A 17739-nucleotide genomic window follows, 5' to 3' on the forward strand; every position below is an offset into this window, starting at 1 on the left:
CATTTCTGGTTGGATTTCAAAGGTAGAAGACCCAAGAGAATTGTCACTATGATGTATTACTGATTCATCTTTCTAATATTGATGTTTCCATTGATTATAGTCATACGAGTCATAGGTGGGAGAATCTAATTGTTGTTGATACATATTATCACCCATAATATAATATCTCATTATTTTCTTCTTGTCTGATGGGTGATAATAATTCTCACTCCCATAGTTATGATAACCCCAACACTCACGTACTGTTTTCTTAATCCGTAAGGTGTAATTATTCTCTTGCATATGATCACATAAGGATTTCTTAATTGGTGGAGCATTGTATACCGTTTGGTTCTTGATGATATTTCTAGAAAAATTTTGAGACGTAGGTTGTTTTCTAACATAATCATCTGACAACCCTTCACAATTTCTCGTATTTTCTGAAGCTAGCTCAGCATATTGACGTTCCCACTCTTCCATATACATGGTGAAACCCTAATCTTGAACCTAATTCTAAAATAGAATAAAAGAAAAATTCTACAACAATATGGAAGGTGAGTAGAGGAGAAGTTAGAAGGAGTTTAGCGATTTGGAGCGTTCTATGTTAAGATCCTACAAAACAGAAAACAATGTTAGTCCCTAAAAAAAAATTCAGAAAAAACCCTAACTTAAAAACAAAACAAAAAGTTAGTCCTAAAAACAAATTAGTTTCTAAAAATCAATTAGGAAAGTTTCTAAATCTATAAGTTGAAAGAAAAGTTAGTTTCTAAAAATAAATTAGGAAAGTTTTTAAATCTAGAAATAGAAAGAAAAGTTAGTTTCTAAAAACAAATTAGGAAAGTTTCGAAATTTGGAATAGAAAGAAAAGTTAGTTTCTAAAAAAAATTAAGAAAGTTTCTAAATCTGGAAATAGAAAGAAAAGTTAGTTTCTAAAAACAAATTAGGAAAGTTTCTAAATCTGGAAATAGAAAGAAAAGTTAATTTCTAAAAAATATTAAGAAAGTTTCTAAATTTAGAAATAGAAAGAAAAGTTAGTTTAAAAAAAAATAAAAAAATAAGAAAGTTTCTAAATCTAGAAATAGAAAAAAAAGTTAGTTTCTAAAAACAAACTAGAAAGAACCCGAACCTAAAATAGAAAGTAAATAAATCCTAATCTTAACCTAATTCCAAAACTAATTTAATCTAAAAAACATAACCGTCAATCTCCGGTAATGACACCAAAAATTTGTTTACAACCCCAAGTGTAGGGTCGCAATGTAGTAATAATCTCGGTAAGACCAAGGTTAAATCCACATGGACTGAAACTTGTACGTTTATGAAATTAACTAGAAGTAGAACTAGAAGAAGATGTGAAATTAATTCTGAAGTATTTGAGAGAGTAATTGTGAATAGAGTAATTAAAACTAAAAATTTAAAGGTGGGAACTAGGGTGTCAAGGATCCACTTGTAGTGATCAGGGAGCCCTCTTGCTTGATTTAAGTAACATAATTAGAATTGGAGTCCAATACTATCAAATTGGAAAATATATCAATAAAACTAAATCTGAAATTTCATTGACCTATTTCTCAATTAAGGAGAATTATGATAATTGACAGGGATTTCATCACTAAACCATGCCCAGGAGACAATGGTAAATAATATAATTTACTAAACCCATAATCTCAAAGCAGGAGAATTGTGAAGATTAGGAAGGATTCTATCACCCTACCATGCCAAAGGGACGATGGTGAACAACAGGACTTGCTAATTTCACAATCTCAAATCAGGAAAAGAAGATACTCAAAGCTATTGTAGATCTACTGTAATTTGAGCCACAATAAACCATTAAAAACTAAAAGTATTCCTTAAATATCAAATTAGAATCTATAAAGTTCAACATAAATATGAATCAACGCAATAGAAACATCCAATCATGCTACAAGCTTCACCTCTTAGCCCTAGCTAAGAGGTTTAGCCAACCATAGACATGATTGGACCAAAGTCTCTTAAGAAAAACATGAAAACAACTAAGGAAGAAGAAGAAAAACTCTTAGCGACGGCTTCTCTACCATTTTGCTCTACTCTTTAAACCCTATAAGATGCATAAGAACATCTTAAGGAGTCCTATTTATAGTTGTGGAACTCCAACTTTCGCACTAGTTGGAAAACTCTAGAAATCGCCTCAAATTTACACAGTTTGCTAAAATAGACTTCACTCTGTGCAATTTTCTAAAATAGACTTCACTTTGCGCATTTTTACAAAATGACCCAGAGTTTCAGAATATGCTTTTTCAAGACGATTTCATGATTTCTTTTCTTCACTTCAATTCTTTGATTCTCTTCATTCCTCACTTGGTTTTCTTGAATTTTTAACATGTGAAATTTTCATTCTTGCTCTCCTAAGATCCATCCATTGCTTTGGTGATTCTTGAGCATCAAATCCATGCTTTTAGCACTATTCTCAATCCAAGCTCTTAAATTTACCTTGCAACATAAACATGAGTAAAATAGAACATTAAGCATTATCATGTTCATAAAATCAATATATAAATGGGGGATAATATGCAATATTTGACCCTTAACACCAAATATTACCCCAGTTCGACTCGTTTGAATTTTCAATGATTTTTAAGTCAATAGGAGATTCTTTATTGAAGTTAAGATGAAGCTCAAAGAGTAGCTTATCCTCATTTTAGGTAGGGTGTCTATAGTGGCCCACCATAGTACATGTGTTTTATTAACCCATCCATCAGGTGGGCCACCCTAAAATGAAGTAGATCAACATCTTGTGTGAAACACATCGTGGCAAAACAACTTTGATTAAACAACTTCTGTGAAAACTTTCTTGGGCTGCCATGGTGATTGCTTGCCATCCAAACTGACCCAATAGTGGGGCCTGCTTTGGAACCCACCTTGGAGATGTATTTTATCCATGCTGTCCATCAATTTGTCAACTCATTTTAGAGCATGAGACCAAAATGAAGTAGATCAAAATCTAGGTTGGCCACTTGATGGCCGTAGTGTTTATTTATGATCCAATCTATTGGCAGGTCCACCTAGCAGTGGGACCTGCCGTACTGTATATTGATATCTTCCATCATGTGCCACCCACTTGTGCATGAAAGATATACCTAATCCATCCATTATGGAGCTCACTTGTTGTATGTACCATATATCACTACCACCCATCATTTGAGGCCAACTTGATGTATAAAGATGGTAGCAAGCCCATGAATGAGCCAATTGTGGTATGTACAATAATTTTTTAAATGTTTCCAAGTGATATATGCAGAGACCACTAGATTAGCCTGTTTATATTGGACCAAGAATCGGGCCAAAATGGCTAAAGAATTGCTCGCTTCACAGTGCACAAGGTGTGATTGTGAATGTTAATAGTAAGTATGATTGTGATGATAGATGATAGTTATGGATGATGGTAATGGTGTTGATGGTTATGGACTGATAGGGTATGTGATACAACGCCTTAGTTAACATTGTTCTACTTCCTTGCATGCTAATCTATTTACTTAAACTTGTTGGTGTTCACCATGCTCATGCATGCATCATGAAGTATGACATACTATATGTGCAGTATTGATCATGGCATAATCACGTGCATGCGTACGATATGAATCACTTATGTACATAAAATGGGCCATTGGGTCACAATTACTTGATAGCAGATGATGGGATATGTCGGTCTATATGACCAATGATTAAACACGAACATGATTAGCCAATGGAATACTTGGTTGTAAATCTTCTCATGAGCATGCACCATAAGCATTGTACATTTGATGCGTGTGATATATTGTGCATGGATGCTTATCATCATGCATACTTTTTTGCATCATATAGACAAATTAGTGAGATATGGATATAGAATTGGGCACCTCAGTTATATTTGTAGTTACATGAGATGGATCATACAAATATGATTATGGCTTATGATTTGGATACCCTAAATGCATATGGGGTTGCAGAACACCAAAAATGTGAAAATAATTAAGGAGGGAAAAGGCCCCATTGATTGAAAGTCTCTAAACCCTGATGGTACCTATGAATGCCTCACTATTGAACTAGGTAGATAATATACATGTGTCATGGTGCGTTTGACTCTCACTAATAAAGTCGAGTGAGATGAGGTGTGTCCAACTTGCTTAAGGGATGAAGCAAAAATAGGGAACGGTTGACACGCTGGTGAGGAGAAGTATAAATATAGTTCACTACTAACGTGCTAGGAGAGTGTCTCACAACCTCGCTGACATGACGAGTATGCGAGGTTTTCATCATAGCATTGGATGCATGGGTAGGACCCCAGTGATTTCCAGTGATGCAGTAATATGATATGGACTTGGGCATTGGATGCCGTGCAGATGCGACTATGGCAGTGGATTGTCATATGGTTGTTTGTTACATTTGGCATGGGATGCCATGAGATGACATGGTGATGCTGGTAGCACTGGTTCAAAGCATGATCATGATGCATATGCATCACATGCATTGCATTGCATTACATTATATTAGTATTGGCATCATACCCTACATATTCTATACATTTCGTTATACATGACTCATTCATAACATATTTATCTTACCTGACTGCATTTAAGACACTAAATTCACAATGTACTCACTTGGCTTTAAAGCTCATGCAAAAATTTCCAGGACAATGCCAAAAACAAGAGCAACATATTATGCATAACGCGTGACTTCTAGACATTACTCTTTCAACTCATTTGGAAGATTCTGTACTTTTGAGGAACATTTGGAAGATTCTGTACTTTTGAGCAAAATTGTAAAAAAATTGATAAATTGTAATATATATATATATATATATATATATATATATATATATATATATATATATATATATATATATATATATATATATATAAAGTAGTTATTTTACTTGTATTGGAAATGCTAACCTTTATGCCCGATATTTATTAATAACAACGAAAAAATCTCCAAAATTTATAAGTCGTACGTCAAACTCAAGACTCGGTGTGTGGGCGCCGGATGGAGGGTGCCAGATTCTAGGCGCAACATCACGTGGACAGCGCAATAGCACCTTGGATCATGCTGCTTTAGTGGGCTGTGTAGCCCCTTTCATGGTATATGTGGGATATCCATGGTGGGCCCACTGATGTGGGACCCAACCATAATGTATGTGTTATATATCCTTACCGTCCTTTTCATTTTTAGGGGCGAGACTCACCCTGATGTGGCCCAACCTGATGCATATGTTTTATAACACTGTGGGACCGTTGTAGTGGGGGCCCGCCTACCCTCGTGATCGTTCTCTCTCCTTCTCTCTTTTCCCCTCTCCTCCCTTATCTAGATTGAAGGGTCTACATCAGGTGGTGGACGCTGTTGACAACCTGCTTCACGCTGTGTGGCCTACCGTGACTGTTTATTTGCCATTCAACATGTTGATTACGTCACAAGGACTTGGAGCAAAGGAAAAACACAAATACCATTTTCATCCAAAACCAAAGTGGCCCCACCACTTTAAAACAGTGGTGACTGAACAGCCACCATTGGAACCTTATTTGAGCCCTAACAGTGATGTCCGTGTCAAATCTACTCAATCCATCCGTTTGCAGCCCTTGGAGTTGGGGACCCACCTCGTCATGGGACCCACACTCTGGGTAGAACCCATATATGAGGAAGATCCAAATATCAAGTGGACCGTGTTGGAAGAAGTGGAGAATGAACTCTTACCATTAAAAACTCTTAAAGGCCCACCGTGATACGTGTTATCCGTCTTTACTGTCCATCCGTCTTACCAGCACGTGGCCCAACGGTAAGGCAGATCAAGTCTTAGATGGGCCCAACTGCTTATGCATTGGGGACAATGATATAACCGTTGAAACCTCATTGAAAACTCTCTGAGGAACACCATGATGTATGGGTTTCACCTCCACATCGTCCTTCAAATGGACCCCACCTACTGTTAGAACCCCTTACGTGTCACCTGCTGTCCAACAGGGTCCAACTTGACGTATATGTTTTATATCTATACATTCAATAAGTTTTCTTAGCTTATTTTGCAATAGGGCCTACTAGGCTGTGGGGCCCACATGTGTGTGAAATCCACACCGTCCATCCATTTTTTCCAGCTCATTTTCCATGGGCAGATCCAAAGCGCAGTTGGACCGCACCTCAGGAAAATAGTTGAGATTGACGCCTACCATTGAAATATTCATGGCCCTGTTTGGCCTGCAGTGGACCACACTATAACGTATATGTTTTATCCTGGTCGTTCGTGCCAGCGGCCTACCAGCAGCCAAGGTCCAACCTGACGTATATCTATTCAGCTATCTAACCTTAGCTACTCCATGTCAAAGGATGCGAAGCAGTATACATTTAGCAATACCGATGTCAATCAAGGATGATTGATTCATAAGAACACTACTAAAGCACGAGAACAATAATAAAAGCAAGCTAAGGAGGTAGGGATTCACTTTTAACAAATTCTTATTATAATTCACCAATTCAACATTGATAACTCAATTGGAATGGAATAATAATTCCTTTCAATTGGAATATGAAATAATTAAAACAATTTAGAACATTCAAACATGGCATGCATCTGAAGTGAACGATTTCTTATGAATAACTAAGTAATTTATCACGGGGAGTTCTAAGCATTTATTGTACCTGAAGTTAATGATAGATCAAGGATTTTACATATCAAAACTTTCACCAATACTAAGAATTCAATCATATATGAAATGTATTATTATTATTATTATTATTTTTTCTGAACAATATAGTCAAGGTTTAACAGGCTTGGTTCCTTACACTCTACCAATCATCGGGTCATCAACTATTGTATCAAACTTAAACCCTAACAATGCAAGCCATATGTGAAATATGAAATTTATGATTCATCAATGTTTAAAAATTTCCAACAGAGAATTTTTTAAACGAACTCAAATTTTTTTATTTTTATTTCTACAAATATAATAGTGTATCTAGAATTCAATATAACCAAGTGCCTTATCATTCTAAAATTCAGACTACTTCAAATTACATGAATACACAAAACCTTTAAATTTTATTTTATTTTATTTTTCAAAAATTTAGTCCAATATGGAAATAAAATCTAATGATTGGAAGAACTATATATCTACAGGAAATCCACCCCCAACCTAAATGTTACATTATCCCCAATGTTCAAAATGTCATGCAATAAAAACAAAATGAGAGCAACTGAAAAATAATAAGTAGATGATAGAGAGTACCTAAGATGATGAATAAGCATATGTACTAGATTTCTTGAAGTTGGTAAAGTAGCAAAAACAAAAGACAAATACCGAAACAACCTATCTTAATAAAGAAACTAATTTACTAAAGTAAAGGAAATAGATCTCCATTAGACTAGAAGATCAATCTTAATAAACATGATCTTCCAAAGGCATGAAGCGAGCTAGCCTTGGCATGATTGAATTTAAACTTTTTATTACTCCAATAGGCTTTATGCTTCCTTATGTGATCTGGGCAATATATAAACAAATAGGGATCATTCCAGAAAATTTTTAGCACATTGGTAAAAAATTTCCTCTTATCTTGTGGCATCCAATGAATAAGAGTTTTACTTATGACAAGATAATTACTAATGTCAACAAACCAAGAAGATTGGGAGACTACAAATAGTTTTTCATCAGTGAACAAGTTTCCTTTATCCAAATATTCATATTTCAGTTTTGAAGCCAATGGTTTTGAATTCATCTTTGGGGCTTCAACATTTTAAGGTAAAGACTTTGAATCAGTATTAAGCACTCGAGTATAATCACGTAAAGCATTCACTACCTCCTGAATCATACCATCATCTGTATCAGCAAATTGGGCTAGGCATACTTCTAATGAGTCAGAACAATTGGTTAAAAGGAGCTCATCCTCTACAAGTGTAACACCTGGTCCATTCGGTACTATTTTTCATGCATATGTGCATGATGATCGATGTCCTTAGCTAGACCTAGATTGGCCGTTCATAGTACACACCCAACTGACTGGAACCCCAAGACCTCGAAACCTATCTCATATCGACCGCCCCATCGCCGCGATCATGGAGGTACCACCCGTGCGTCGGTATGAGACTCCGTTAGTGAGATACGCCGTGAAGAATAATAAGTGTATCATGTGCGCATGGCACCATGTATTTCATTCCACACATGTGTACAACACATGTCATGCACACATGTACATGCCACACATGGGTGAGAGAATCTCTACCCATGTGTGTGATGTCACATACCCATACCTCTTCTCTCTCATGTGCATGAAAAGTCAACCTTTCTCCATGCCATACACTATGCATGACATCACCACACCATGCCATCCCATGCTCCTTTAATCCACCATTAATTACAAAGCATGAATTAAGTACCATAATCCTAGCCTAAGCTAATATTAATCATATTAGCTTAACTTAATCAAAATTTTATCCATTTCTTTATAAATACCCCTCCATCCCTTAGCATTTCACCATTTTCCATGAGAGAGAGAGAGAGGAGTGATCTTGATGGGCCATCAACTCCATCAATCCCATCCCTTCCATCTATCTCAACCATCAATTCCATCTCAACCATCCATCTAATTCATCAAGGTGAGTACACACACTCCACTCTTGGTTTGTTTGATTTTTTTTTTATTTGTATGATTATTAGTGGAAATGATTTGAGGATAATGATGTGATCAATGGTGTGGATACATAGGAGAGTACATATAAACAAAAATAAAATAAAATAAATACTTGTGATGATATAATGATAATGATGTGCTTAATGGTATGGATGCATGGAATAATAATAATAATAATAATAATAAATAAATAAATAAATAAATAATAATTTATTATAGGCTTTATGTGGGACCCATTGATAGTGGGCCCCACCAGAATTTTGTAGGCCATCCAAACTGTTCAAGTATGGCCATTAGGCTAGCCACACACTCACACATACACATGTGCACACACACCACACACACACACACACACACACACACACATATATATATATATATATATATATATATATATATATATAAGAGAGTGAGACGCTGATTGTTGCCAGCGTCTAACCCCTTTCAAAAGGGGCTGGGGCTGTGGGTCCACAACGGGCCCCACCCATAATGTATGTATTTAATCCATGCCGCCTATCCAATTTTCCAGCTCATTTTAGGCGTTGAGCGGAAAAATGAAACTAATCCAGTTCTCTGGTAGGCCACACCATTAAAAATCATGTGAAGACATGCTAAAACATATAAAAGTACTTGCTGGGGCCCACTTGGAATTTTTATGCATTTGAAACTTAGACTGACCCCTCCACCACGTATGACACACACAACAGATGGAATAGATCGTCCTGTTTTTTGTGGGCCTCAAATATGAATATATTTTTTTTTTGTTATGGGTCATCCTGATGATGTATTAGATATTTAACCCATCTAGCCCATGTACCGGGTCCCCTTTAGAGCATTGTCCCAAAGATTAGTCAATCCAACCTGAATTAGACCATATAATACAAGGTTGTGAGAATAAGGACCTAACTATTGAATCCAACCTAAGGCCACCATGGGGTATCTATTTAATCCATGCGGACCATCCACTTCCTCATATCATTTTAGGATTTGTACTAAAATCAAAGTAGACCTAAGTCTTAAGTGGGTCACATACGACTTAACCTCATGGGAAAGCCCCATGAGCTCCACCATATAGAACTCATTATAAATTCCATTTATTTGTGGGTCTAAGAATGTTAAGGCCTATTTTAAGTGAATGCCATGTGGGGCCATCAGTGGTAGCCTTGGGCCAACCATTAGGCTTCTTCGACAAGAGTTTATAATCTCCATGTGTTAAACATATGATGAACTGGTATTGTAATTTTTGAAGTAATGATGATTAATCCCTTAAATGGTTTGATCGTGGATAACCCTTGATCACTTGGCGCTTTGGTTAAAGTACGATCCTAAGTAATAGGATCATGTGACTTGTGTTTAAACCCTTGAACATGTTTAATTATAACAAATATGTAGACTCTAGTGGTGTGAGGGTGTGATATACCTGTTTGGTCCATTAATCATGTAGGTATTTGATGTATATATAGCCACCTAATCATAGGCAATGGTGGAGTATATGTAGTATACGTAGTCATCTAATTGTATGAATGTGAAATATGTACAAGGCCACCTAACCGTATGAAATCAAGTGGCATTGCTGGCCATTCAACAACGTAGGTTTGTACTTATCGATATAGGTACCACCACTTGAATCACATATAAATAAGTTGTACACTAAACCGAATGTGATGTAGGGTTATGTTACCCAAGCTAATGCTATCAAGGTCCTGGATTCTATATGCTGTGATCTCTAAACCGTAAATGGTACGATGAAATGTAGCTCTTGGCCCTTAACTATGCAACACCAAATATGAGCCATTAACTATGTGACATGTGAAGTGGTTGTAGTATAAGACTTATCATAATTGGTGTAGCCATGTATTTATGGCCTATGGGCAAGGCCCATTGAGATATATTTTCGGCCCATATGATGAGGCTCATTGTGATGTATTTGAGGCCCATGTGTAAGGCCCACCTATTATGTATTTGAAGCCCATGGGTCGTGAAGCCTGATGTAGTATATTTATGGCCCATGAGCCGAGGCCCATTGCGATGTGTAGTGCACATATAATACGACCCAATGCGATGAATGTGCGACCCATGAGTGAGGCCCAATGCGATGAATGTGCGGCCCTTGTGTGGGACCCAAAGCGATGTATCTGAGGATTGATGTGATGTGTGATTTCACCATGATGTTTGTATTGATGTTTATGTGGGTTATTCCTTGGGGGCAATGTTGGTTAAATGTCCACATTGTCGAAGCCGATTATTGAGGCCAGTTATTGATACTGATTATGAGTATGTGACAGCATAACATCATCATACATGCCCATACGCATCATCTGCATGTTTGTTATGAGATGTGGTTGACCATTACATATGTCGTTAGGTAGATTGTTATGAGACTCCCTGATATGCGGAGGTTATCTAACATGAGTGCACGGTATGTGTAGGATTGATGCATGACTGTATTGTATGACTCATGCATCTTGCATTGTGTGCCCTAGCGACATCAGGGTCGTAGCCTCCACAGGCATATCGTGGATGGCCAGATGGCACAACGAAAATGTTTGGTTCTAGCATACGGGCGCCATAGATGTCCCTGGGTGAAAATTCCTAAACCTCCGAGGCCAGGAGACGCCCCAACGTCGAGACCGAGTGGATACATGAGCGCCCGAGTGCCGAATACTAGGAGGCCGCGTCTCCCACTGTGTCGTGGTCGGTTGGGAGGGAGTGTGGCCTTACCCGCCCGAGGGTAGGGGGCATTACTAGGCTGAGTTTGACCAGCTCGTGAATGGGTTCGCTATCGACATGTCGGATAAGTATTGGCAGACTATTGGCCAGGCGGATAGTGAGGTTTCTTATGCTCACTTGGACTGTGCTGCTAGGAGAGACACAATGTCATTTGGAGTGTACTAAACCCCGGTGATGATCCCAGAGAGGAACTGTACTGATATGTGGACTTATTAATCAGGAGTTGCATAATCATTAATTCATTCATTCACTATCCACTCGGGCTGATGGTGTGCAACTATTTGTTACGTGTACCTTCGCAATGGCCAGGATTTCGGTTGGGGTGCGTGACTAACCTGAGATCAGGAGTTTACCACATTGAGTTTGACTATCCAAATTAGGTATGAGACTAGTTTGGATAGAAGTCCCTTGTGATGGACCCCGTAGCCTGTGATACTACGTACTATCATCTCGACTTCACACTCCAGCATGGTCATTCCATTCGCACTGCATATTGCTTACATCCACGGCATGCGACATTTTGGGTTACTGTGCTTTTGCATTTAGATATGGCTGACAGCATTCGTGAACTCATCAGGAATTGTATATTGCATCTTCGGCAAATGATATTTGACTCTTCATGACTCTTCATTTGCATAACTGATCTGTATTGTGTACTCTGATATTGTATGATTATGACATGACAATATGATGATGATAATGTGATTACGGATGTGTGTAATGTGGTTATAGCCGTGATATAGGAGAAATGAAAACATGACTTGGTGATGCTGGCAGCATTAACTTGGAGTATTACTATGATGTATATGCATTGCATTGACATTGATATCATACCTTACGTGCTACATGCCTTTCACATATATGATTTCTCCGTGGCATATTTATCTTGCTTGCATGTAGGACACACTGCACACACGTGTGTACTTACTAGGCTTTTTGCCTAAGCTTCCTATTTCTCATTTTTTTCAGGGCTGGAGTAGCTTGGAAGACTTTGCTTTCTTGATGCATTGCATCTATTTTTCGATTTGGCAATGTTGACGTTGTGTACCTTTTGGAAAGCATTGTACTTGTAACCATCAGGATTTATAATGGAGAGTGTTGCTTGGTATTTTAATCATGGATCTTCATGCTCAGGTATTATTATATGCATATACCAAAAAAAAAATTCAGTCAAAAATCTTCCTTGTGGTGCACCGAACTCGGGACTTGGTGTATGGAAGTCTAGTGCCGAATTCGGGGCATCACGGAAGCTGTTCGTCCCCGGGTTTGGGGCGTGACAATATGTGTCTTGGTGATTAATTTAAATAAAATCATAATAGAAATACATTCACATAAGAAATCACAAATACAATGATATATAATGGTTCAATTAAATACCTACTCTACTCCTAGTGGACACACTGTTCGCTTGTCACCCTAAGTGCAGGGTTGCGAAGTAGTAATAACTCAATGAGATCGAGGTCATCTCCATAAGGACTTGTTATTTGTACGATTTTTGAACTACCTTAGAATTAGAACTAGATACTAGTCGAATATCAAAATTGTTGTGAAGAGTAATTGTGAATTAAAACTATCAAGAGTAAAGTACTAGAGCTCTAAGGATCCACTTATAGCCATCTTAATGTTATCTTACTTGATTCAATCAATATACTTCAACTGGAATCGAAGTCCTATCCTATCCTATTGGATGATAGAGCTGTTGAAACATCATGCATGAAACAGATTCTGAACTTTCAATGGATTAGTTCCCTCATAAAGCATCAATGTAATGATCGCAGGAAATTCAAAGCATCTACCATGCCCAGAGTTAATGATAGATAATGGATTTTACAGATCATACAATTGCAAAATAGGTAAGAACATATTAAAACCATTCTTAAGCATCCAAAGTGCTCGAAGTCAACAATAGATTAAAATAAACTGAAAATACTTCTTCAATCAAACCAAAATCCATGAATTGTTCAACATATAAACTAAATAACTTAAATCAAAGTAAAAAAACATCAAAATGAACTACAAGCTTAACCTCTTAACTCTAGCTAAGAGATTAGCCAACCATAGACATGATGGAACTAGATCTCTTAAAGAAAAACATAAAAACTAACTAGAACCAAATGATTAAAGAGGAGGAAGGACTCCTTGAAGTACTAAAACTCCTTGCTCTACTCCTACCTTAATTCATGCTTAGAAGAACTTAGAAGATTATTGAGTGTGAAATATTACATACTTTTCCCTATTTATTCATTGGTTTTATGAACATGATAGTGCTTAATTGATCTATTTATACATGTTTTCTCTTACGAGGTAATTTTGAGAGCTTAAAGTAAAAAGGATGTTAAAAGCATGGATTTAATGCTCAAGAATTATTAAAGAAATGATTGGATACTTGGAGGTCAAGGTTAAAGATTTGAAGAGTCCACGAACCAAAAAAAACTAAATGAAGAAGGAAGAAATTCGAGATTGCAAAGTACAGAAAACTGGAACTACTGAACTTGACAATTCATTGACATCGAACACAACTTCAATGCCATCGAAGTAAGTGTCTGATGCTATCGAAGGAGGCTTGATTATATTGAAAAAATTAAGTTTGGTTGTTGGACATATGGGAGTAATTCTCAATCCCATTGAAGACCCCTTTGATCACATCAAAGACAAGTTCGATGCCATTAAAGCCAGTTCGATGACATCGAAATTATCATGAATTTTGTGGTGAACTCGCTTGATAGCTTTGAATGTTTCTCGATCCCATCGAGCACATGTTCGATAACATTGAAGCCAATTCGATGCCATTGAAGGCCGGACGGTCTCATTAAAGGACTTACACAGACGGTTTGTGATAATTTTTGAAATCGAATTAAACTCCATGATGGATCTTTGATGCCATCGAAGTCCCATTGAAGCTCCCATCGAAGCTGCGTAAACTACGTAAATTTGAGGGGTTTCAAAGTCGTTCCGATCAAAGCCTATATAAAGGAGTTTTCTAAGTTCTTATAAGCACAAATTAGAGTAAGAATAGTAGAGAAAGGAGTGATGCTGCATCAAGGAGTTCTTTCTTTCTTTTCTAGTTAGTTTTTCATGTTTTTCTTTAAGAGTTTTAGTTTAATCATGTCAATGGTTGGCTAATCTCTTAACTAAAACTAAGAGGTGAAGCTTGTAGTTTGTTTTAATGTTTATCTTACTTTGATTCAAGTTTTTGTTAAACTTCCATTGATTTTTAGTTTGAATGAAGGAATATTTTCAGTTTACTGTGATTTATTGTAGACTCCGGTCATGATAGATGCTTGAGAAGCTTTTAATATGTTCTTAGTTGTTTTGCAATTATGTGATCTGTAAAATTTCATGATCTATCATTGTCTCCGGGCATGGTAGATGCTTTGAATTCCTTGCGATCATTACATTGGTGCTATATGAGGGAACTAATCCAATGAAATTTCAGAATCCCATTATGTTTTAACTGCCCCTATCATCCGACTAAATAGAATAGGACTTCGATTTCAGTTGTGTTATTATTGAATCAAGAAAGGTAGAATTAAGATAGCTACAAGTGGATCCTTGGTGCTCTAGTTCCTCATTATCTCTGATAAATTATTCACAATTGATCTCCCATATTCCAGATTCTAGTTTAGTTTTGATTCTAGTTCTAGTTCTAGTTTATTTCAGAAAATATGCATATAGTAAGTCCCCGTGGATTCAACCTTACTATAGCGCAGCCCTGCACTTGGGGTTGTGAACAAGTTTTTAGCGTCATTGCTAGGGACTTTGCTTGTGTTTTTTGAGATTGATTAGTGTTGTAGTTTGTTTAGGATTATGATTATTTTTTGTTGTGTTTTACATAGTTCAGATGTCCTGAATTTTTTTTAGATACTAACTTTGTTTTCTGTTTTATAGAAATCTAACATAGAAATTCCAATCCTGTAACTTCTTTCCAACCTTCTCTTTTTCCAGATTTATTATTTCTGTAGTCTTCTTTAATCTTAGTTTTAGTTTTAGAACCTAAGGGCTGAGAGTGTTTCATGCCCAAGTAGGTCCGTGACAACACTCTACATCTCTTAGGTGAAGGAGGATTGGTTGAAGGATTGCCTATCCATCACCAGATTAGATATCTCCTAAGATCTCCTGAGCAAACATAAATCATGGCCGCAAATCAACCACATTATCTTGTTGAGGAACACCAAGATGAGAATGAGGTGCACAATGCCCCTCGACCAAGAACACTGAGAGATTATCTTTAACTAGTGAGGGCAAGTACACCTTCTTGCATGGTGTTTCCACACAATGTAGGAAGAATGGACTTCAAATCGGGAGTGATCCAACTACTTCTAAAGTTTCATGGACTTGATTTTGAAAGTCTATTTCTACATCTCAAAGAGTTTGATGAGATAATAGTAACCTTACACTTCCCAAACGTGTATAATGACATCATGAGATTAAAATTGTTTCCTTTCACTTTGAAGGAAAATGCTAAGTCATGACTTCATTCCTTATGGTTAAGATTGATAGGGACATGAGTTGAGATGACCTGGGAGTTTCTTAAAAAGTTCTTCCTGGTTCACAAGACCAACACCCTGAGGAGAGCAATAATGAATTTCTCCCAAAAAGAGGAAGAAACCTTCTTCCAAAGTTGGGAGAGATTTAAAGACCTTTTGAACTCTTGCCCACATCAGGGATACGAAATTTGGCGGGTCAGATTTTTCTATGACGGACTAACTTCAACCATACACCAATTTGTAGAGATGATGTGCAATGGGGAGTTTATGAACAAAAAAGTCGATGATGCGTGGGAATATTTCGATCTACTTGCTGAAAATGCGCAATAATGGGACACCTCCTTAAAAGCCACGATTTCTAAGCCTAATCAATCAAGAGGAAAGGAAGGAATGTACGTCTTAAGGGAACATAACACTACCAAAAAATTGAGCAAAGGCTACGGACTTTGAAAGTTTTCGGCTACGGATTAAATCCGTAGCAATCGTGCTACAGATTTAATCCGTGCCTAACACCTAATTGATCTGTACCTAAAGCCTACCCCCTCATCATAGCCGTATTAGATATTGATGGTGCTTAAGGGGCTCCATGGGGCCCATTGAAATATATGTGTTTGATCTAAGCCATCCATAAATTCTGATATATAATTTCAGTGGATTGGGCCAAAAATTATGTAGATTAAAGGTCTAACTGGACCACAAAATAAGTAATCATAAAAATTAAATTTCTATTGTTAATATGTTGTGTGGTCTTCTTATAGCTTCGATCTGACTCATTTTTTGCATCAACCCTTAAAATAATATTTTAAATTTAATGGACAGAGTGGATAAATAACATACATCATGGTGGGCCCCACGGTCCTAATGAGTCATCAGTCACGCACCCCTCCCCAAATGAAAATCATTCCACCATTTTCTCCCGCCTACGTACCTCCCAAAACTAGGGTTTTTGACTCTATGCCCCTTCCTCACCTCTCTCCATCTCTCAGACTCCCTCACCCTCTCTCTCTCTCACACTCAGCCTCTCCCTCGCCATCTCTCAATCTCCTGCTCTCCCACACCCTCTACTCGTCTCTCGACCGCATTCCCCTCTCTCTATTTCCCAACCTCTCTCTCTAGCGTTTTCGAAACCCCCTTTCACCGCAAGAAGGAGAAAATGGTTAGTCTCTCTCTCTCTCTCTCTCTCTCTCTCTCTCTCTCTCTATTTCTGAAATCAGTTGCGGTTGGATACGCCATTAAAATCTCTGTTTTTATATCTTGTAATATCACTTGCCCAACATATATATCTTGCACGAGAAATCTCTGTGCATGTTCATCAATTCAAGGTAGAAATCAGCCTTCTAAGGCGAGATAAGAATGTTCTAATGCTGGTCATGGTGAAGCTGAGCCACCAGCAACAGAACACCAGAACCCATCTCCAAGTCGTGGAAGAGAGGCTACAATGAACGCATCAGAGAACCAGAAATAATCTTCTGTTGTATAGTGTTGTGGTTGTTTTACTTCTATGATTTTGGTTCTGCAATGCTAGGAAGCTGGAAACTTCATCTGGATTTCTTGGCTTTTGGCAAAATTTCTTGAAATTTCCTTTTCTGTAATGTTGTTGGGTGTTTAATCTTTCTTAGTTGCTTTTCTTTATTGTTAGAATGGTAGAAACTTTAACTGGGTTTTTCTTTTCCTTTTCTTTTGATTTTGTGCAGATGATTCTAAAATAGCGTTTGGTTGTTTTTCTTTCTTTGAATTTGGTTCTGCAGTGCTAGAAAATTGAAACTTTCATTTGGGGGATTTTTGGATTTTGATAGGATGTTAAAATTATACTCGGTACCCTTGCATTGAAAGAGCATGTGAGGGAACCAAGCATCTGAATTCCTCTAAATGTGCTATACTACTATGCTATAGAAATTTATCTAATGTCACA

At 37.2% G+C, this 17739-nt stretch overlaps 1 non-coding gene across 1 annotated transcript; it reads right to left on the reverse strand.

Annotated features, from left to right (window-relative positions):
* Positions 1 to 15902: 15902 nt before the first annotated feature.
* LOC131252437 (small nucleolar RNA R71) lies at positions 15903 to 16008 on the reverse strand. The gene has a single exon (XR_009174458.1). It is a non-coding gene; the product is annotated as a small nucleolar RNA R71 (small nucleolar RNA).
* Between the last annotated feature and the right edge of the window lie 1731 nt (positions 16009 to 17739).

The sequence above is a fragment of the Magnolia sinica genome, chromosome 7, assembly GCF_029962835.1.
Source record: "Magnolia sinica isolate HGM2019 chromosome 7, MsV1, whole genome shotgun sequence".
Taxonomy (NCBI): domain Eukaryota; kingdom Viridiplantae; phylum Streptophyta; class Magnoliopsida; order Magnoliales; family Magnoliaceae; genus Magnolia; species Magnolia sinica.